The sequence below is a fragment of the Danio aesculapii genome, chromosome 11, assembly GCF_903798145.1.
Source record: "Danio aesculapii chromosome 11, fDanAes4.1, whole genome shotgun sequence".
NCBI lineage: Eukaryota > Metazoa > Chordata > Actinopteri > Cypriniformes > Danionidae > Danio > Danio aesculapii.
The window spans coordinates 19073720-19098340 of record NC_079445.1 but is presented as its reverse complement, the minus strand read 5'-3'; positions in this window follow the sequence as shown (position 1 = coordinate 19098340).

Genomic DNA, 24621 nt, shown 5'->3' with positions numbered 1-24621 from the left:
AATAAAATAAAATTAAATAAAACAAATAGACATAGTAACATTGGCTGATCTTGTAATAATTTTGTTTAAAACAAACAAAATAATTGAATTATTAATTATCAAACAAACAATTAAACAAACAAAATGCATTGTGAATCAGATTTGAAAAGGTCCACAGCCTGATGGCTTTAGGAATAAAAAGCTTGTCTCTAAAAGCTTGTCCACTGCTGTTCAGGATTTAGATTGTTAACATATTGATCTAAAAGTGCCTCACCTTGCTTTGCCTGTTTTTAATGGCATCCATCGATAGTGTGACCTTCATGTATACAAATGGTTCAGGTTTGGAGAGGTAGAGAATGGATTATTTCCACTTATAACTATAAATCCAGCCTAACCTCGGCCTTTAGATGTCAATCAATGCACCAAAACTCAAGCTAAGACTCTTCGATCCACATCTGAAATAATAACAAGCCATATAAAACCAGTGAGCAAGAAAAACTAATATGAAATAAGCAAGAAGCTAAACCAAGATTGCATTTGATACAATGTTAAATCTCTACACTGCATTCCTCTATTAGTGTATATGAAGTTTGAAAGAGCTGCCGAGAGTTTAAATCATTCAATAAATAATACTAAATACACTTAGTATTATTACTTTATTCATTCATTCATTGATTCATTGATTCATTTATTTATATATTCATTTTGCAGAAAGACCAATCTCTACTGTCCATGACTGGTTATAAAAATACAGCCAATAAAAATTATATAATATCAAAAGACATAAAATTACAATATCTGACACCATTACCTATCCTAAGTTTTTTTCACTAACTAACTAACTAACTAACTAACTAACTAACTAACTAACTAACTAACTAACTAACTAAATGCATAAGTAAATAAAATATAAAAACAATCAATTAATTAAATAATGAAGTAATTATATAAATAAATACAAAATAATAAATACACTATATATATAAGATATTTTGGTCAGATGTTGATTAAATTATTGTTACATATAGTTGTGGAGTATATTTATTAATAGCAGTCTCTGCGCTGGATTTCAGTGCAAGCGTCTGTGCAAGTTTGAAAAAGCTGAGAGTTTACATTTTTTATTTGCATCGGAACAATGCAATTGTTTCATAAGCCACGCAGGCCAGATAATAATAATATATAAGGAAGCGAAGTGTTTCAAAGAAATGCCTTAACTGCACACTATGAAAAATGAGTACAGGCTAAAAGATGTCAGTAAGATTTAGTGTGTAAAGTTTGGATCGGAACCGGGAAGAGGAGCAAAAGCTGCAAGTAGGTCAGGACTATTCCTGGTCTAGCACCATATGCTAAGAGATGTGCAGAGAAAGAGAACGAGGGAGAATGATAGACAGACAGAGAAAGACAGAGGGATGGAGGAAAAGAAAGAAGGATTGAAAAAGGTAGACAGAGATAGAGAGAGGTGGAGAATGAGGGAGAACTTTGAAGTAAATGATGGCAGGGAATCAATCTGTAAATGCACCAGCTGGCATTGCGAAGCAGCCAAACTCCTGCCGTGAAGTTCCATGAGAATGGACCAAAATCTTTGGCCCACCTGAAAAATGATTTTCACTCCAAAAGAGAGAGAGGGAAAAAGAGGGAGGGAGGGAGAGAGAAAAATAGAAAGGAAAAAGTGCTTGCTGTACTTAAAAACAACTACTGCAAGACAGTATACAATATATAAAGTATATACAGAATAAAATGTAGCCAAAGCTTCACTGAATGCATTTAAATTTGAAAAAAAAAAAAAAAAAGACATGTTAATGCTAAATAATAAATAATAAATTAATAATGATCAATGGTTCAATAAATATACAAATACAGTAATATGTTTTTGTTTTTTGTAGTGCTGGGCAAAGATTAATTGTGATTAATCGCATCCAAAATAAAAGTTTGTTTTGACATAATATATGTGTCTGTGTGTTTTATATATTCATTAGGTATATTTAATACTGTCACAATCACCAGCGAACTAATCCATACAGATCGCTGAAGAACTAATAAAGGAACTACAAATCCTGTCATGCACCACACAGGCACACCTGTTCCGGTTCTTCTTTGATTACACACACACAGTTGGGAGCTGCTCAAGGACTCTTTACATGGACCATATGTACAGCACATGAACACACAGGCTTCATCCCAAATCGCCTACTACTCAGTAGGTACTGCATTTGAATTTAAATTTAGTACTCGGTCATTAGAAAAGTATGTTCTATACAGTATGAATGTGAGTAGTATGAAACTTGAACGTACGTACTACATCCGCTATTTTGTCATAATCACATGACTTACCAGCTGTTATGAAGCGGACAGGAGACAGAGGTAAGGAAACGTTAGGGTGTTTATTAAATGACAACAAGGAGCACATGAAGGATAGCCAGGAGGATCAGGAATGATGTTGGGGTCTTTTCCTCCGTGGCTGGGTAACAGGAATACACGAGGATGGACAGCACACACCAGATACAGCTGACAGAGGATGACACAGACTTGGAAGGACTGGAAGACAGGACGATTCGGGAGGACCAGGAAGACTAGGAGGAATACAAAGAGAACAGGTAAGTAAATCGTTTGTTTTAGCTGAGGATGACTACGCTGAGTGGTCGCTCAGTTGTCCGCTTTCGTCGAGACGAGCCCGGACAATGAGCGACTGGAGTGCTGTGCTTTTATCTGGTGCTCGTGAATGTGATGCAGCTGTGTGCTCATTAGAAGTCAGGTGATGGTGATCTTCGTGAGTGGGGGTCGTGAGAGCCTGACCAATCCATGACAGTACCCCCCTCCCCAGGGCCCGCTCCTGAGGGCCGACACCTCCGACGCCGTGGTGGTCTCCCTCTGCCTCTAGGCGCTGGGAACTCAGGGTGGCTCTCATGAAACTCCACCATGAGACTAGGATCGAGAATATCAGCTCTGGGAACCCATGTCCTTTCTTCGGGGCCGTACCCTTCCCAGTCCACCAGGTACTCCAACTGGCCACCACGACGTCGGGAACGCAAGATCTCCTTCACTGCGTAGACGGCTCCTTCTTCTAGGAGCAGTGGAGGAGGGGGTTCCTCTTCGTGGTCAGGCTCTGTGGAGGGAAAGAACAGGATCGTGATAGGGTTTCAGGAGTGATACGTGGAATGTAGGGTGAATACGGTAGTGAGAGGGTAATTGTAGTTTGTAGGTGACGGGGTTAACCTGTTCCCACGATGGTGAAGGGACCAACAAATCGGGGACTTAACTTGCGAGAGGGCAGTCGCATGCGTATGTCCCGGGTGGATAGCCACACCTTTTGTCCGGGTGTGTATCTGGGTTCTTCAGACCTTCTCCTATCGGCGGTTACCTTGCTTCGACGGACTGCCCTCTGCAGATGTTGATGAGCCTCGTCCCAGACTCTCTCGCTCTCCCGGAACCAGTGATCCACTGCGGGGACATCAGATGGTTCGCCATCCCAGGGAAAGAGCGGTGGTTGGAAGCCCAGGACGCACTGGAATGGCGTGAGTCCGGTGGAGGGTTGCCGCAGTGAATTTTGGGCATATTCTGCCCAGCCCAAATACTGGCTCCAGGAGCTCTGGTGACCACTGCAGAAGGTCCTCAGGAACCGTCCCACCTCCTGAATCTTCCTCTCTGTCTGCCCGTTGGTTTGGGGATGATATCCAGAAGAGAGGCTGACGGCCACACCTAGGAGCTTGAAGAAGGCTTTCCATAGACGTGAGATGAACTGTGGACCTCTGTCCGACACAATATCTTCTGGAATACCAAATGACCTGAAGACTTGATTAAAGATATTGTCGGCAGTTTCAAAGGCTGTGGGAAGACCTTTCAGAGGGATTAGTTTGACAAACTTTGAGAATCTATCTACTATGACTAGAATACAGGTATTACCTTCTGACGAAGGGAGGTCAGTGATAAAGTCCACTCCTAGGTGTGACCAGGGACGGTTCGGAATCGGCAAGGGATGGAGCTTTCCAGCGGGTAGATGACGTGGGCTCTTGGATTGGGCACAGTCCTTACAGCCCTGAACATATTGCCTCACATCCCTTGCCATGTTTGGCCACCAGAATCGTTGGGATACTAGCGAGAGAGTATTGTTGATCCCTGGATGTCCAGTGCCTAGCGAGGTATGTAAGGAGTGGATCAGATCTACCCGGTGTTCAGGTGGTATGAACTGCCGATGAGGAGGGCATCCCGGCGGAGCAGGGGCTTCCGGAGTGGCAACGACTGGAGGAGCGTTCCAGGTGATCGGACAAATGGAGATGTGTTCGGGAAGAATCTTCGTTGGGAGTTCTTCATGATCGTGATGCTCGTGTAAACGAGAGAGAGCGTCTGCTCTTAGATTCTTGGGTCCTGGACGATAGGAAATGGAGAAATCAAAACGTGAGAAGAAAAGTGACCATCTGGCTTGACGTGGACATAGTCTCTTGGCCTCTTTGATGTATTGGAGGTTTTTGTGATCTGTGATCACCTGGAACGGATGTTTGACTCCCTCCAACCAGTGACGCCACTCCTCCAAGGCTAGCTTGATTGCTAGAAGCTCCCTGTCTCCTATGCTGTAATTCTGCTCCGCCGGGCTCAACTTCCGAGAGAAATAGGCACAGGATGCAGTCGGGGCGGTGTATCATGATGTTGAGATAATACTGCCCCGACGCCGGTGGTGGATGCGTCCACTTCCACCACGAAAGGAAGATTTGGGTCAGGATGAGTCAGGAGTGGGGCCCTTGTGAACTCCTTCTTAAGAAGGCGGAAGGCTGCGGCTGCTTCTTTGGTCCACTCCAGTCCTTTGGGTTTACCCTTGAGGAGATTAGTGAGAGGTGATGTAATCCTGCTGTAGTCCTTGATAAATCGTCTATAAAAGTTAGCAAACCCAAGAAACCTCTGGAGCTCCTTAATGGAAGTGGGTTCTGACCAGGATAGAACAGCCTCAATTTTCTTCCCATCCATACGTATACCGGTTTGGTCAATGATGTATCCCAAGAAATGAATCGACTTCTGGTGGAATGAGCATTTCTCCGCTTTGAGGTAGAGGTGATGTTCTCTCAATGTGTGTAGGACCTCCGCAACGTGTTGGCGATGTTCGGCCTCACTCCGGGAGTAAATGAGGATGTCATCTATGTACACTATTACACAGTGGTGAAGAAACTCCCGGAGGACTTCATGAATGAAGTTTGGAATACGGAGGGGGCGTTGACCAGACCGTAAGGCATGACCTCATATTCATAGTGGCCAGTAGGGGTCACGAATGCTGTCTTCCATTGGTCCCCCTCACGTATTCTTATCAGATTATACGCGCTGCGGAGGTCCAATTTAGTGAAGACTTTAGCTTCTCGGAGCTGTTCCAAAGCGGCTGGTACCAGAGGAAGGGGATATCGGTATTTTACTGTACCGTTATTTAGGACCCTGTAGTCGATGCATGGACGCAGCCCTCCGTCCTTCTTGGCCACAAAGAAGAAGCTTGAGGCGGCTGGTGATTTTGAGTGACGTATGTACCCCTGACTCAGAGCCTCCCTTATGTAATCTTCCATTGCCTGATTCTCTGGAAGCGAGAGCGGGTAGATCCTACCTCTTGGCAACTGGGCATCTGGAACTAGGTCGATCGCGCAGTCCCATGGCCGATGCGGCGGTAGCTGGGAAGCTCTCTTGGGGCAGAAGACATCATGGAAGGAGCTGTACTCCTTAGGAATGTGGATAGACTGCTTCTCAGGAGGGCTCTCGACCGATGTTGCAAACAAAGAAATGGGGTTCCGACCTTGAAGAGGGAGATTTGGAAAACAGGCAGGTGTACATCCAGATCCCCATTTCTTTATCTCTCCTGTGCCCCAAGAGATGATGGGATCGTGCTTCACCAGCCACGGGCGCCCTAGAATGATGTCCATATTTGCACCCTCCAGAACCAGAAATTGAATCCTCTCTTGATGTAACAACCCCACTTGAAGAAGGATGTCTTCGCATTGTCGATGGATACGGGTCGAAGATCGAGTGCACTGGGTTATCGGTTGTATCTGGTATATATGCGAGGACGCCTCAGTACGGAGGTGGAGTTGACGACAGAGGGATTGGGAGATGAAGTTCCCTGCTGACCCGGAGTCGATGAGGGCTGTGACAAGGAGAGAAATAGAGGCAGTAGTTATTTGTACGGTGGTAGTAAGTGGTTTACATTGTTCAATATTCGTACTGAATACACTCACTGAAGTCCGAATGGGACGAAGGGGACACTCCATACGGGTGTGTCCACTGACACCGCAGTATAGACACAGACCCCGGGTCAGCCTCCTCTGTCGTTCCGCTGATGTCAGTCTTCCAGACTCTATTATCATGGGTTCTGGTTCTGGAGAGGCTGTTGACTCAGGCGATTGGAGGAGTGCAGACGAGGGGGTGATGGTGTCCTGTTGATAGGAACGGAGACGATCGGAACATCGGAGAGAATGTTGGATGAATCTCTCCAGACCCATTGTATCATCTAATGTGGCCAGTTGGATTCGGAGAGTGGGTTCCAAGCCGAGCCGGTACGTGGTCAACAACGATCTCTCATTCCATCCACTTGCAGCTGCTAGAGTGCGAAACCGGAGAGCATATTCCTGTGTAGATAGAGTACCTTGCTTTAGATGATACAGCTGCTCTCCAGCGGCTACTTCCCCATCAGAACGTCCAAACACCTCTTTGAAATACTCCGTGAAGGTAGTGATGGAATTCATGACCGGCCCGGCTTGGTTCCAGATCGTCTCAGCCCATTTAAGTGCAGGTCCAGAGAGTAGAGATACGATGTAGGCGATCTTCGACTTATCTGTGGGATATAGAGAAGGTTGCATTTCGAATATGAGGGAACATTGTAACAGAAAACCATTGCACTCCCCCGCTCCGCCTGAGTAGGGCGCTGGTCGGGCCATGGGACTGGAAGGAAGGGCCGAAGAAGAAACTGTGGAGGCGGAAGTGCTCGGTGCTGGTGGTGCGTTGGAAAGTGGAGCTGGTGGCTGTAGAATCCGCTTCAACTGGTCCACCAGCTCTTGAAGTGATCGGGGGTGCTCATGTTGTCGTCGTTATAGGTCCGGGCTTCTGTTATGAAGCGGACAGGAGACAGAGGTAAGGAAACGTTAGGGTGTTTATTAAATGACAACAAGGAGCACATGAAGGATAGCCAGGAGGATCAGGAATGATGTTGGGGTCTTTTCCTCCGTGGCTGGGTAACAGGAATACACGAGGATGGACAGCACACACCAGATACAGCTGACAGAGGATGACACAGACTTGGAAGGACTGGAAGACAGGACGATTCGGGAGGACCAGGAAGACTAGGAGGAATACAAAGAGAACAGGTAAGTAAATCGTTTGTTTTAGCTGAGGATGACTACGCTGAGTGGTCGCTCAGTTGTCCGCTTTCGTCGAGACGAGCCCGGACAATGAGCGACTGGAGTGCTGTGCTTTTATCTGGTGCTCGTGAATGTGATGCAGCTGTGTGCTCATTAGAAGTCAGGTGATGGTGATCTTCGTGAGTGGGGGTCGTGAGAGCCTGACCAATCCATGACACCAGCGTGAGTTGCGTCGATTCACTTCCATTCATGAATTCTCTTGCAGTGGATCATGGGATAGCGCAGTGTGCATTGGATGCACACTTCAGAGTCTTTCCGGAACTAGTAGGTCATCCAGGGACTTCTCACATACTGTTTTTAAAATTCTATGAATTCGGACATACTATTCGGCTCACATACTGTTTTTAGCATACTATATAGTAAGAAAGTATGCAATTTTGGACGCAGCCACAGACTTTGCTGAGTCTTAATTGTTGTCCTGTAACACTACAATGCGTTTTCTTGTCTTGTCTTGTCTTGTTTAATCTTTTTGATTCCTTGCTGCCTGTATTGATCATTCACCTGTTTGTGACAATTCTGGATATCTCTGTATGCATCTGTTTTCCCCTGTTTTGATCATTGCCTGCCCGACTAATCTTGCAAATAAACTGCATGTGGATCCACAACCCCGTTGTCCAGAACCCTGTGTTACAAATAAACACATACATAAAATCAAAACTATACAAAATAGCTTTGTCTCTGAGCTCTTCAGACAGTTCCTTTGACCTCATGATTCTCATTTACTCTGACATGGATTGTGGGCTGTAAGGTCTTATATAGACAGGTGTGTGGCTTCCAATCAGAATAATCAAACATAGCTGGAGTCAAACGAAGGTGTAGAACCATCTCAAGGATGACCAGAAGACATGGACAGCACCTGAGTTAAATATATGAGTGTCACAGTAAAGAGTCTGAATACTTAGGACCATGTTATATTTCAGTTTTTCTTTTTTAAATAAATCTGCAAAAATGTCAACAATAGGGTATATGCACAGCTAGGTTTTTTCTCATACTAATAAACTTCTGGTAAACGGTTAATGTGACTTTTTTTTAAATTTCGGTTCCTTTTACAGCATCGATGTTGTAATGTAGTTCAAATATAATCAGGTAAATAGACTTCAGCGTTCTTTTAGTTTTTCAAGCGGAAAACAAGATGAAAAGCCGTTTACACGCACACACCTGTCAGGATTATCCTGAAGATACTGGGGTAAAATAAATGCTCATATTTTAAAGACATGGCACAGAAAAATGTAATTTAATGCAGTGCTTCTTGTACATTCTGAGACCCACTTTATATCATATATCAATCAGGCAGTAAAGATCATTGATTTTGAAAGAAAACAGATCTTAAATGCACTGATTTTGTAACAGCATACAGTTCACAGGAAGTGCTTGACCTAGGTTACTGAAAAATTAAAAGTCCTTCCATATACTTCTGCATATGTTTTTCTGTCAATATGATTTTAGTAAATGGCTACAATATAACAAAGAGTGAAAAAATTAAGGGGGTCTGAATACTGAATACAAACTCCACACAGAAATGTCAACTGACCCAGCTGGGGCTCAGACCAGAGACCTTCTTGCTGTGAGGCAATCGTGCTACCCACTGCGCCACCGTGAGCCCCGTGTGTATTTATATAAACATAATAAATATTCACAGTACACACAGATATATTATGTCAAAACAAACTTTTATTTTGGATGTGATTAATCGTGATAATTTTTCCCCAGCACTATTTTTTTATTATAGAAATATCATTTACATAATTTAACTTAATTAATTTTATTTATATGTAATTTAAAAAATTTAACTCATAATTTTAGATAACTTTAAATTTATAATACTATTCAACCGATAATCAATAAAAATAAATAAATGAATCAACAATTCTGTGTTGGAATTTGTTTAGTAAAGCTGAATAAAATATGGGGCGGCATGATGGCTCAGTGGTTAAAACTGTTGCCTCAAAGCAAGAAGGTCACTGGTTCGAGTCTCAGCTGGGCCAGTTGACATTTCTGTGTGGAGTTTGCATGTTCTCCTGTGTTCACGTGGGTTTCCTCCGGGTGCTCCGGTTTCCCCCACAGTCCAAAGACATGCGGTATAGGTTAATTGGATAAACAAAATTGTCTCTAGTGCATGAGCACTTTCATTTTCGTCTGGAAGGACATCCGCTAAACATATGATGGAATAGTTGCCAGTTCAATCCACTGTGGCGACCAGGGGCACCGCTAAAGTGGTGGGAAGTTAGAACGATTCTAACGACGGACACCGTTTTGGGGCCCAACCCCCGTTCTTCCCTTTCATCCGAGCTGTCAGCAGACGCATGATTCAGAAACACTAAAACACATGTGAGAACCAAAATCTAAACTCCGATTTGACTTTAAAATCCAATCAAGCCAATATTTTATCTCCAGTTCATCAAAAACCATCAAAATCATTATAGCCATCAATATTTCATTAGTTTTGGGCATCATCCCTCGAGTGCTTTTCCCCACACAGCTGCTGTTTAATTGAAGGAGTGTCTTGGATGAACTGCGGGGGTTTCAGCCCAAACACACCTTCTCTCACCAGTCCCAACGGCCAGCACTTTTGCTTCTGAAGCATCACACGGATCTTCTCAGTCTTTATTGGATTCTTTAAATCCCATACATGCAATTACTACTGGAGGTGACCAGAGCAGTGGGCGGTTTAGAGGAATGTGTTGGACTGCTTTCATCTCACAGTGGATCCTTGTGGGATGTCTAGGCTGATATGGTATCACCTCTATGATCCACAGCAATATCTCAGAACTAAAAAATGCTCTTTAATTCTTTAAATATTCATTATAATATATTATATTTATTATAACCATTTTAAATGCTTTTTATTGAACTATATTTATGTGACTCTGTATGAAAAACTATGGAAATACATAAAACTCCATAAACTATGGAGATTATTTGTGTAATTCAAAACAAATTCATTTAATATTATAAATTAGTGCAATTATAAAGTATTTTTATAATAATATTTTTATCATAATATTGTAATTATTCCCTGGAAAAACTGTGTTGATTCATTATTTACATTTATTAATTTATTAGACATAAATAATCCATTCTTATATTATGGTAATTCATTCATTCATTTTCAACTTAGTCCCTTTATTAATCGAGGGCCGCCACAGCGGAATGAATCACCAACTTATCCAGCATATGTTTTACGCATTACTGGGAAACACCCATACACTCTCATTCACACACATACACTACAGCTAATTTAGCTTACCCAATCCACCTATAGCGCATATCTTTGGACTTGTGGGGGACATCGGAGCACCCGAAGGAAACCCACGCAAACACGGGAGAACATGCAAACTCCACACAGAAATGCCAACTGATCCAGCCGAGGCTCGAACCAGTGACCAACTTGCTGTGACGCAACAGCGCTACCTACTGCGGCACCATGCCGCATTATGGTAATTAATAATAATAGTATATATAAATTGTTTTTTATTATAGTATATATTTTTATTATTATTATATTACACAAAAATAACAGTTAGTTAAATGATTACATTACATAGCTCCAACATAAATTATTACATTTATGAATTATTAAAAATATGCATTATTTTCTTGTTCTTTAATTTGGGTAGTTTTTAAATACTTTTTCTTAAAAAAAAAAACACTTTAGCAACAATATGAATTTATGCTTGTTTGTTTGCTTGTTTGTTTGTTTCTTTACTTTATTGTCCCTCAAGGGGAAATTTCCTGTGGACTCACAAAGCACTTCAGCAAGTTCTGACTTATAAAAACAAACATGCAAAAGAATGAATTATATACACAAAGAAAAACATATGGTCACTATTGATCAGTGTTCAACAGTCTGATTGACACTGGGATAAAAGAGTTCTTAAGTCTATTCCTCTTTCAGCGGAAGGTTCTGTATCTTCTACCAGAAGGTAAGAGATCATAACATGAAAAGAGTACATTAAATAGTTTGTTCAGAAATCTTTTCGCTTCATTGAAAGTGTATTGCTCATATTGTTTGAATACTGGAAAAGGTTTCTGATCCTAGTCTCATAGCAATTCTGATAATATGAAACTTTTTTATTTCAGATTTACAGAAAGATTACCATACCAAGCATTGAGGCTATCTTTGCAAACTCCCAAATGCTTGTATTTTTCACTGTACCTGGGTGATTTCTTGATTATGTGCAAACACTGGTAAATGATGACAACACACTTGGGATCAAAGAGTATTTCCTTTGTGTTTTTTTTTTTTTGTTTTTTTGTATTTACTTTTAAAAAGTTTTCATCACACCACTCAGAAAATTTATCAATTTTATTTTTTTCAGCAAACTTATAATTACTGTTTCATCTAAGAATAAAGTTCATCTTTATCTAAAAATAAAGTTCTGTGAGTGCTTGCTTGAGCACTCATTAGTATATAACGTAAACAGAAGTGATGAGCCATGAAGCCTGAGATACACCAGTACTACTGTATTTAACTAGGGACAAACTGTTATTTACTTTGACTGCCTGAGTTCTGTTTGTTAAAAAGGAGTGATACCATTCAATGATTGTAGGTTTAACTCATAACTTTTTTAGTTTCCAAATTAAAACATGTGGTTAAACCGTATTAACCGCTGAGCTGAAATCAAAGAAAAGTACATGTGCAATTTACTGTATATTGTGTACACATCATACAAACAACAATAATAAAAAATAATAATAATAATAACAACAACAACAACAACAATAATAATAATAATAATAATAATAATTATTATTATTATTATTATTATTATTTTCAGTGCCATTGCATTCATGCTTGGTGCAGAAATTCCACATACAGCATAACCATGTTTAGGTCTGTATTTATGAGCTATTAATTTAATAAATGCTCTCAGCACTGTTCTGCATTAACAGCATGTGAAGCATGATTTCTCCACAGGTTGTTCTTTTCATTTCTCTCAGCTCGCAGGGAGTAATTAAAGCCCCAGAGACGGGAGGTATATTAGTGTCATGGCATTTTGGCTCAAATGATACAGAAATGATGAGTGACCTGACCATATACACAGAATTCATTAGTGACGCACAGTAAGATAGAGAAGCTTCTGAGAGCCCGGGGGGGGATCTAGAAAAAAAAGCTCCTTTGGGCATTTTTGACTAGTAGAGGGTGAAATGTTCAAATATTGTGGTATGTAGACACCAGCATCTTCTTTTACAGGAAATAAAACTTATTAACAAATGAATCCTGGCACATCCTAACCGCAGTTGTGCAAAATTACAAGAAACTTGGGAAGAGTGAAATGCTCATCAGGGTTGGATCAATATCGAAATGTTGGTCCTCTGGTATCTTTGTATAAATACATTGGCAACAAAGCAAAACAACCTCAGTAGATTTATGAAATGAAACTAGAGCTGTAAATAGATTTAATTGTTCAATGTCAATGTGTTGGGTTCATCCGAAGTGCATTTCTGCATCAATGCTCCCACAAGTTCTCAAACTCAATCAAGGCGTAATTGATTTCTTTCTCTCTTTCTTTGAGGTGTACAGTGTTCTGTACAGTATAGTCATGCAGCATTTCAACATTAATTATATTGCCTCTAATGGATAATGTATGTTCTCCGAAAATATCAGACAGAAAGACTTTATTCTGCAAATGAACAACAGTCTGGATGTACGTTATCTTGGTTATTACATGTCTAGGTTTCCCTACATGTTTTAAAGTTTTCCCAAAAATGATGTATCTGGGCTCCTAAGAGCATTCTGTATCTGTAAGGTTATGAATAGTGTGAATAGTTGCCATTCCATGTGCGTTTCCCAAAACGCATGTAGCATGCTAGTGTGTTAACACATTCTACATTATATAGAATGATAACCTTGGATGTTTAACCAATTAATCATCATCATCTTATGTTGATTTGCAATCAACAAAAGTCTATAAAGCACCTAATATAATTACAGACTTAGGCTCTGGGTGGTGGTGGTGGTGGTGGTGGGGGGGGGGGGGGGGTTATATATGGTATGTAGGTAAGTATAAGGTAAGTATATAAGGTTATGAATAAGAAGTATTCAATACATAGATCGTTTTCATTTGCACATCTGTGAAAGTCACTGACATTTTTTTACTTTATCCCTATAGCATGTTTCCTTAATACTGTATACATATTTCCTTGAGGAATATAATTTAATATATATTTCTTGTTTTGTTTGTTTTCATGACTTTTTTATTTATTAATAAAATAAAAAATAAAAATAATAAAAAATATTAAAAAGAGTAATGAAGAGTACAATAAAGTACAACCAAAGCCTTTAATTCTAATCACACTGCACTTGAATAAAGTTAAAGATGCAATCTACAACTTGTCTTCATAACTTAATGTCTTCTTGCATGCTGGTAAGATTTTGCTGATTGCTTTTCTCATAGATCTGAGAATTTTTTCAAGACTTAAGTTGCAATATATTTTTGGAAACAGTGTGTAACATTAAGTGACAGTCATTAAGTACATTTTTACAATAGGCTTACAATGCTTTTGGGAAACACAGCCCTGAGCTGTGTTTACAAGTCCTTTAATTAAATGTACAAGCTTGCAGGAACAAATTGATTGAAATGTCTGATCAGAATAAAACATTCCAAAGAGCGCTGTAGAAAGTTTTATTTTAAAATTCCTAATTTGATTCCAGAAGTCTCCTGTAGTGGATGTTAACCAATCCAAAGTTGAAAAATTTGGGGCAGCACGGTGGCTCAGTGGTTAGAACTGTCGTCTTACAGCAAGAAGGTTGCTGGTTCAAGTCCTAGCTGGTCCAGTTGGCACTTCTGTGTGGAGTTTGCATGTTTTCCCTGTGTTTGAGTGATTTTCCTCCGGGTGCTCCGGTTTCCCCCACAGTCCAAAGACATGCGCTATTCGTGAATTGAATAAACTGAATTGTCTGTAGTGTATGAGTGTGTGTGTGAATGAGATTGTATGGGCGTTTTCTCAATTCTGGGTTGCAGTTGGAAGGGCATCTACTGCATAAAACATATGCTGGAATAGTTGGCGCTTCATCAACCTCTCAGACTAAGCTGAAGGAAAATGAATGAATGAATGAGTTAAAAAACACTTTTGTCATACAAACTTCTTTCTACAATTATCTGAAATGGTAAGCTGATTGGTAAGCTGAAATGGTAAGCTGATTCTGATTGGTCAGATTGCCCACTCTGTTGTGTTTAGAAAATTTATAATGCAGTACCATTAAATTCCACCAACGAAAAAGGAAAAATCACATTTGTTAAACACTCCAACGTCTATTTTATATGATTGTACATAATAAGTTGCAATGAAAAGCATCTTATTTTTTTAATAGCCGTAAACATAATGTTTTCTATTCTTTAACCTTACTAATGATACATGATTGTGATGAATATACATGATTCCAGTCATTTTTAGACACCACAATATGCTGTGGTGCCTGAATACATGGAAACCCTAATGTGAAAAAAAAAATCACTGAAGAATGAATGCAATGTGAATGTAAACAATTAAAAAATGTAAATGATAGAGAGAGACCAGATAAATTATTTAAAAGTTTTGGTGCCATCTTATACACACTTTCAGCACCTAAAAATATTTCAGCTGACTTTGAGAAACTTTCTAGTTATATATCAAAGTATAAGACATTACTTTTCTTTCGGTGACCTGGTTTGTCACCAGATGTCAGAAGCTGAAACAAGATAAAAGAATGCAAAAAGTAAATGTTGAAAATCCTTATCCTGAGCCATACAGTAGGTACATTTAATAGGCTGTTATACTGGAACACCACTTGTGAAGGTGTAATCCTTAATTACAGCGCTTGACTGCTTCTGAAACAACCACTTCACCCTTCACAGTCCATATGGACGGATCCGTGTGAAACACGAGTGCTGATTTTAATCTCTGGATTTGAAGTAGAGTCACAAATGTATTACAGAAAAAGAGCACGGATCACAGCACTCATTTGAAAGGCAGAGGTGGTCTGAGTCTATTGTTTAAAAGAGCATTTAGAATAATATATTTACATTTTCACCTACTGCGCTGATTAAATCTAATTTAACTTTCAATTATTTATACTCAAAGGTTATGTGCTCTTTGACAGATTGGTATTATATAGAATGAATTGCATTTTTTGTGAATTTTTGTTATTGTAATTTAAACGAATAAATAAATGGATGGATGGATGGATGGATGAGTCAAATCGACCAAATCTATTTACCAAAAAACATTTTTCATTTCCTTTTTTCCAGACAACAAACAAACAAAAAATTATACAAAAACAAGATTATTTATTCTTTTATGTAGTCATAATGTAGTTTCATTATTCAATCATTTGCAAATGAATCCACCTAAAGATTTTGTTTTTTCTGAGTAAATTATGTTGTTTTTGCTAAAAATAATAAAAGAAAGATTAGTTAATCATTAGAATGTAAAATTATATTAAGATATATTTTACATATTTGTAAATCTTTCCTTCAGTCATATGAATGGAAACCTTGGAACAAGAATATTTATATAATATGAAATTGTTTTGACACTGATTTCCAGCCTGATCTCACGAGAAAACTTAAGTATTTTACGTTTTGTCCGTTTAGTGGCTAATTCGTACGAATTCGTACAGGTTCAGTTGTAGGAAATTGTACGATTTTAAAAAGGAGGCGTGGCACCTAACCCCACCCCTGAACCCAACCATCATTGGGGGATGAGCAAATCGTACTATATTATACGAATTAGATCGTACGAATTTGTACGAATTAGCCACTAAATCAAAAACGTACGAATTGCCGTGAGATTGTGTTGTGATTTCAACACTATTATAAAATGGGCATTCTGCTTTAAAAGAAAACAACATTAGTTGTGTATAAGGTGATCAGGTTACTGACCATTAGGAATATGTACAATGTGATGATTTAATCATAAGGTCACCACAGTGGAATGAACCGTCAACTATTCCAGGATGTTTTACATGCCTTTCCAGCCACAACGTAGTATTGGGAATACACTCATTCACACTCATACACTACGGACAATTTTAGTTTATTCAGTTTACATATACTGCATGTCTTTGGGTGGAAAACAGAGCATGGAGGAAACCCATGCGAACATGTGGGAGAACATGCAAACTTCACACAGAAATGCCAACTGGCCCAACCGGTACTCGAACCAGTGATCTTCTTGCTGTGAGGCGACAGTGCTAACGACTGAGCCAAAGTGCCACCTAATGATTTAATTATGATGCTATTTTGTGATTACTAAAAAGCTTCCACTCTAATCACAAAAGATTAAATTTTGATGGCTTAATTGTGTTCCTGACACTACTCTTAGCAAATGTTGGGTTTTTATTTTTTTATTATTACCTATGAACAAAATTTAAACCAGGTGTTACAATGACAGTTTAAGGGTTAAAAATGAAGATGCTAAATGATAAGTTTGCTAAAAAAACAGAATCTAAGTGAAATGCTTGGCTTATAAGTGGCTTATGCTTGACCAGGGCTGGTTCGGCATTAGCAATCACATGAATCCAAATGCACATAAATAGCTGGATTTCCTTACCTTAATCAACTTCATCTTGAAGAATCCCCATCCACCTTGGCTCCTTCCCCTCTTTCCTTGCTTAATCCAGGGAGGTTCTCGAAACCTGAGCTCAGACTTCCCTCTCTCCTGACTAAATGGGAGGGAGCCACGGGCGTTAGGATCTCAGAGCTTAGGGCTCTCCTGGGACAGTATGCCAAAGACGCATTTCCCTTATCAAGCATTAGCTAAGTGTGAACTTATGAAATGTACATTAATATTACTTCAATAGTCCTTCATTCAATCTTTGGGAAAAGTGAAAATAGTTTTTTATTATTATTAATTCATTCATTTTCCTTCGGCATAGTCCCATTATTCGCCACAGGGTCAACACAGTGGAATGAACCACCTATTCTTCTTCTTCTTCTTCTTCTTCTTCTTCTTCTTCTTCTTATTATTATTATTATTATTATTATTAAACAGTTGAATTGAACAAACAACAATAGCTAAAGTCAGCTGATTTTACTGATAGACATAATTTTTTGCACTATGAAATTTGATTAAAAAACAAGGTAGTCTAGTTAATATTCATGCTTTGTGTTTTGGAGTCTGTTCTTTTATTATAATATAGAAATGATATTATTTATAATCAGTAAAATACAATAAAACAAATGAATAGAAGATTAAAATGACTAGCTGAGGATGGGAGTTGTTATGGAATGATGTACTAGATAATACAAAAGGTCCACTTCATTAATGTACAGTGCAGTACTGTAGCTGAACTTAGAAACAAGAGCAATGCCAGAATCCTTCAGCTAGCTATATAGGAGATGGCTGTTCTTCTTGAGCAACAGACTGAAAGAGAAAGCCCGAGGGAGAGATAGAAAGGTATAGAAAGAGAGGGAGAATAGAAACTATGCAGGATGTTGTTAGTTATTTCCTCAGCAGTACTGCAGCAGAATTCAAGAACATTTCTGAAAAAGTTGCTGCAATGTACAGGACTAATGTTATTTTGCCAATTTGAGATCCTGGTATTTCAAAGCAAAAGTTTTTTTTTTTCAAATACGGGGTTTGTTGTTACATGGTTAACATTTCCACACATATGCTAGCATAATGCAAGTGTCGGGGGTGGGTAGGTGGTGGGGTGCGGTGGATGCCTGGTGGATGGCAAGTATGTACCCACAGTAACTCGTAGATGATGGAGGGGTGTCACGGAAGTGAAGAGGGTTGGGGAGTCGCAGAAGAAAGCAAAAGCGAACAGCGGACGGGGGAGAAGGGCGGTTGAGGAGGGGGATCGGTAAAATAAGGTGCCGGATCCGGCGTGTTCTGGCACAAATTAAGCCCTGGTTGTGTTCAAGAATGAAAATTACCTCATCATCTCACTTTTCCTTGTGTGGTTTTAAACCTTCTTGAACACAAAGTAATATATTTAGAAAAATGCTTGTTTATGGTATGCATTGCTACTGTATTAGTTGGGGGGAAATACTATGGAAGTAAATAGGTACCAGGAACCAGCATTTTTCAAAAACAGAAGAAAGAAACTCAAATAGGTTTTGAACCAGTGAATGATGACAGACGTTTGAGTTCTTCAAGAGTAACTTGCAATATAGAAAAATAAACTAGACACTTAATAGTATTACCTGTGGGGCACTGTCACATTTCTTTTTTTACATTTCTTTCATATGGGGTAAATAATAAATTAACTATTGTAATTATGATAAAAACTTTGTACTAGACTATGTGTAAAATTAATTTTGGGATTTAAAAGTAATTATATACAAAATAATCTACAGTTCATGATATAATAAAATGTATTGCATTGTATTGTCTTTGTATGTCCTGTGTTTATTTTTTAAACTTATTTATTTCAGTATTGTTTCTGCTATTATTTATGTAAAGTATTCATGTTCATTTGTTTCAATTTAATGTTTATTAATTAGTGTAAATAATTAACACTTTTATATATTTTATCTGATTAGATTATTTAAATTAATTATTTAAAAAATGTTACAATTTTACTATTGTTTAAATTGAATGTTTATTTAATTATTTTAGTGTGTTAACAATATTTATGTTTAGTTAGTTAGTTAGTTAGTTAGTTAGTTAGTTAGTTAGTTAGTTAGTTATTTAGTTAGTTAGTTCAATAAATGGTTTGAGTTATGTTCAATATGTTATTTATATTTTCTATTTAGTTTTCCTTCAAAAACATCCACGGACCACTTAGCACTTAGTACTTGTGCCCCACTGGAAGTCCAAAATCAGTTTAAAAAACTCCACAGAGCTGCTAGTGAACCAACCTGAAAACATTGGCCCTCATGGCTATCCAGCAACACATGCTTTTGAAAGAATCACTCTACTGAATCGATTCGTTTGTGTGAATCAGTTGGAATCACTTTAGCGATTCATTCGGCTCAGCTCTGGTTTGGAGCGGTTTTCCGTTAAGAACAAAAAACCGCAAAACGTCAAACAAACAACAAAAACACCGCTAAAATAAATTGATATTTACCTGCTAATCAGTGCAAACGGCTTTCGAGAGCAGCGTTGTTTCCAGCAATGAAGAAAGTCTGCACGACTCGGGGTGAACTTGTAAGGTAACATTAAAGATTTTAAACTTTAAAAATACTAACGTTATTTCACTGAACGTAACCTATATAACTAACACCGATGTATAATATAAATAGTATAAAAAACAATTATGTATCAAAAACTATTTTATTGAACTATTTGAATATTGTTTTTTAAATGGCGTGGCAATATTTGTTGGCGAACGGATGAGACTTCAAGGCCAAACAACTCAAACAAATCAACACATGGGGGGTATTTGTTTTATTTGTTCTACGAATTACTGACTCATGAATAATTATTTGTAAAGCTGTAGTCAAGGAAAATTTGTTGTGAGAAAGTAATGACCTTCTGTCGCAGTCAAGTATATTGTGCGATAATGTCAACACGTGCTGCATTTTATGCACTAAACGGCCACTTTATTAGGTACACCTTACTATGGCCGGGGCCCGTTTCAGAAAGGAGGTTAAGTGAAAACTCAGAGTATTTTAACCCTGAAATGAGAGAAACTCTGAGTTTTCCGTTTTAAAATGGCAGGTTTGTTAACCTCGAGAAAGCAGGGTAAGTCAAGCCTGTTTCTGAAAGAGAGGTAACTTTAACTCAGAGTCAGTTACTCTGTGAACCTAACCTGGTCAGGAGCAGGTTTAATTCTCTAAACTCTTTTTTTTTTTTTGAAGACGAAGCTGTATTTCTCGCCTTAGCCTTACGTTTCCACCCACCAAATTTAATGCTCATGTTGGAGATGCGCATGCAAACGACTGATTGTAATGTCATGATGCACACAACTTTTAGAAAATATGCATAAAAAAACAGGCACATAACTGAGTAGGATAATTGTTCTGCTTACATTCATAAATGTCATATCAACCTCTATCACTTGATCAATAAAAAAGGCAGACACACACAAGTGCACTTTTAAATCTATTAAAACGTGTATAAAAGTGGGAACGCATATAAAAAAATGTATAAACATCACACATAACATTACTTATTTTATTATACGTAAATATATAAATACTTTAAATGTGAAATTATGCATTAACTTGAGCAGCTGTTTTCCCACACTGTCTGTTTCCCTTATTTTGCTATTATTTGTGTTGCTATTTAAAAATAAATGGTCGTATTTGCTATAACTTTGCATGAGCACATCAAGTTCAGCTGGAGAAAGAAACGGTGATCTCTTTTTTTAAGATGTTGCCATAGTCACTCGTAATATCTGCGCTCCATTGATAATGCCTTTTTATAGTTGTGGTGTGCGCGCTTAGCTCTGAGTTGGTCTTCTCAAAGTTGATTGACCTAACTCAGATCCGCTATTCTGAGTTTTTAATCTCTCGGCAAATCAACTCAGAGTTCAAGTTTAAACTCCGAGTTGGTTGAACCTCCTTACTTAAACAGGCCCCTGGTGTTAACATTGTCATTGTATTCATTTTTGTTTGTAAAATCTTTATGTACTTTACATGTGTGAGCATGGGTCACGAGTTAACACATGTTCAAAGGCACAGGTAATCATGAGTCTACAACTATCCAAAAACATGGTTTGACCAACTGATGAAACATCGTTTTGTCATCCAGAGCTATTCTATCAGCAGGAGAGTTTGTAGAAACGTTAACGCAAGTACATGTAACTAAACAACATGTAAACATGTTCACATCAATAGAAACATGTCAACACGTGTCCACAACCACATCAAAGCGTATTTTGATTGATAAAGATATTAAAACAGACCACATTATATGTAGTTCTGAGAAGCTCAGTTAGATAAGTTGATTAATGCGTGTGCTGAACCTTTTGACTACACGAGTTTGAATCCCATTGATGACATGTCAATTATAATATTTTTTTACATTAATTTTGGTTATACTGTACTGCTACACAGATATTAAAATCATGCTCACAATGACACTAACACCAAGTGATAAGAATCTTTATTTGGTATAGGCATGTTTTGTTGCTGTAAAAAAGTGACGAATCTGCCAATCTGCAAACGTAAATAGCTTTAATCTGGAAAGGGACACCAGTTAACACGGTCACCAGTTAAACCGTAACACCGGGTTACACCTTCTTTTGCCTTCAGAACTGCCTTAATCTTTCATGACTATCCCCCACACCATTACACCACCACCAGCCTGAACCGTTGGTACAAGGCAGGATGGATTCAGAATAGCGTCAACAACACGAAAGCATATGTTGTTGAGCTAAATTATGACCCTACTACTGTATACGAATGTCGCAACAGAAATCGAGATTCATCAGACCAAGCAATGTTTTTTTAATCTTCTGTGCCAATTGTATACTCAGTTTCCTGTTCTTAGCTGGCAGGAGTGGCACCCGGTGTGGTCTTTTGCTGTTGTAGTCCATCTGCCTCAAGGTTGGACATGTTGTATGTTCAGAAATGCTCTCCTGCATACCTCGGTTGTAACGAGTGGTTATTTGAGTTATTGTTGCTATTCCATCAGCTCAAACCAGTCTGGCCATTCTCCTCTGGCATTAACAAGGCATTTGCATCCACAGAACTGCCGCTCACTGGATATTTTTTCTGTTTTGAACCACTCTCTGTAAACCATAGAGATGGTTGTGCGTTAAAATCCCAGTAGATCAGCAGTTTCTCAAATACTCAGACCAGCCCCGTCTGGCACAAACAACCATGCCACATTCAAAGTCACTTAAATCACCTGTCTTCCCCTGTCACAGTGCTGGGTTTTAACTGCAGCAGATCCTTCTGACCATGTGTACATGCCTAAATGCATTGAGTTGCTGCCATGTGATTGGCTGATTAGAAATTTGCGTTAATGAGCAGTTGGACGGGTGTACCTAATAAAGTGGCCGGTGGGTGTATATCTGTACTCACAGAATTATTAAATTAGCACTGAATAGATCTTAGAAGTACTTTACCAACCTAGTCGACATAAAATAATATAGATAACATTTATGAATATTTTTTAAGTGTTTGCCGTGATTTGACCTTCTTCCTTCTGCAGCTTAGTAAAAATTTTGTTACAATAAAGAAATGATTGGATAACAGCATATATGTCAAAGATTGAGTTCTATATTTAAAACAAAACCAGAGGCTTTGTTTTATTGATATTAGCTGGCAATGTTTTTCAAATGAGATCAATGGTAATGCAAAAAATGAATGCAGAAAGACAGAAGGAACTGTAGTAGCATAAATCAGCTACTCTATACAGCAGTTATCCAAAAAATATTCAGACTGAGGTTCTTATAGAAACATTCTATTCATTTTTTCTGTCTTTATTTATATTTTGTGTCATTAATTATGCAGATAAATTGCTGTGGTTCATTTGTCGTATTGTATAAAATGCCACGGACATGGGGAGCCACATTCTGTTTATTCGTGTTGTTGGTTATGCGAGTAAAATTGGAACACTGCATGTCTTAATTTGATTATGCCTATTCTGAATGTGACCTTATTAGGTTGAGGGTAATTAGAAAATGCTGTTTAAATGGAGAATCCTCATTCTTTACGCACCAATAGACACCCTGTTCCAGCCCATATAAATGTAGTCAGCTGTTTAAATATTTAGCATTTAAGTGCTTTGTTTAACAGAATCCTTCAAACATTTAAAGGGACAGTGTGTCCAAAAAATTTAAACTGTTGTTAATCTACTCCCCATATATTCTAACTGTTTACTTGAGTAGAATATCAAAGATTTTCAACTGAAATCATGCCGCTTATTAATTCATATAATACAAGTGAATGGTTACTGGCAGTTTTGAAGTAAAAAAAAAAACAAATATAGACGAAACAAAATGAATGCCAATGGATCTTGATAACACAGTAATGTCTAACAAAGTGGAATTACAGGTATGTGCAATTAAGAGAATAATATTAACAACATCACTACCTTTAATCCACAACCTGGACAGTCTTGTAATGATTGTTAGGAATGCAACATTTTACAGATTTCCGATGTTAGATATATACAAAATTCTGCACTAAGTGTGATTGTAATTGTTGCTGTAACAATCAATGTGCAAGTTAAAGCACCCCCACACTATAATATTGTACTTGTTTTTGTAATAGTGTGCAAGTTTTGCACCCCCCCCCCCCACCTCTCTGCCATATTCATTAAAGTCTGCATGAACCGGAAGATGCGTCCCTTTTTTTGGTATTGTTCCTAGAGAAACAGATTATTAAATGAGAAAACAGTGGGCGTGGCTTGTTTTGTAAGTATGTTGACTAAACGCAATTCCTCTGACAGACATAATCTAAGAATTTAGTGAAAACAAACATATTTTTTTATTTCTTATTGACATGTACAGATGAATTGTTCACCACAAAATTAGCAATGTAAACTAACAAAATCCCACATTCCCACACATAAGGTGCGTTCGACATGAAGCACGGCTTTAGCCGGTGATCAACGTGATTAGCCGAGCGGGGCCGGAGTTGAAAACGGAGCCGTCAAACCGGACAGCCGGACACTTCAGGGCTCAAAGTTGCAGCAGTCATGATGACTGATTGCACTGCGTAATCATAATTTTTTTTATTTTATTTTTAACAACAAAAGATTTACAGTAAAAATAAAATAGAATACAGTCTCTTCAAACTAGTAAATTTTTAAACAATAAGGGAATTACGAATTAAATATTTAACAAATGCATGAGCAACGTCAATCCGGACATCATTTCTAACCAGCATGCACTGCTTTAAGACGTATTTCGGTCGATCTGCGCAGTGCTGCATGAAGTCGAACGCACTTATAGACTTTACTTGGGTGGGCAGCCCAGGTATATTCGGTGACAGACTATTTTACTGTTATTATCATTCTTTTACACATTTTTTTTTGCATTTGGCCAAGATAGACAAACATTCGCGATCGATTAACCAGTGGAAACTCATCTTTCGTTTACCCATTTCCTACTGTGTGCACGAGAACTGTCACTACCACAATCTCATGTGCTCTGCACACCCACAGTGATGCGCCATTTTGGGACTTAAAAAAATAGTTTGAAAGTTTCCAAATCGCCTAAAATGTTTGGGATTCCCCTATGAACCGAAAGTTGCAATCGCTTTTTTTTTCTGTGTTGTGATGCAGTTCCTAGAGAAACAAAATTTTAAATGAGACAACAGTGGGCGTGGCTTGTTTTTTGTACTGTGGGCTGAATGGATGTAGTAAAGTAGGCATTTCACTCAGAAAGATTGGAAACTGCTCACCATTTCTGTTTGTTGTCAAAACTGACAGTTGG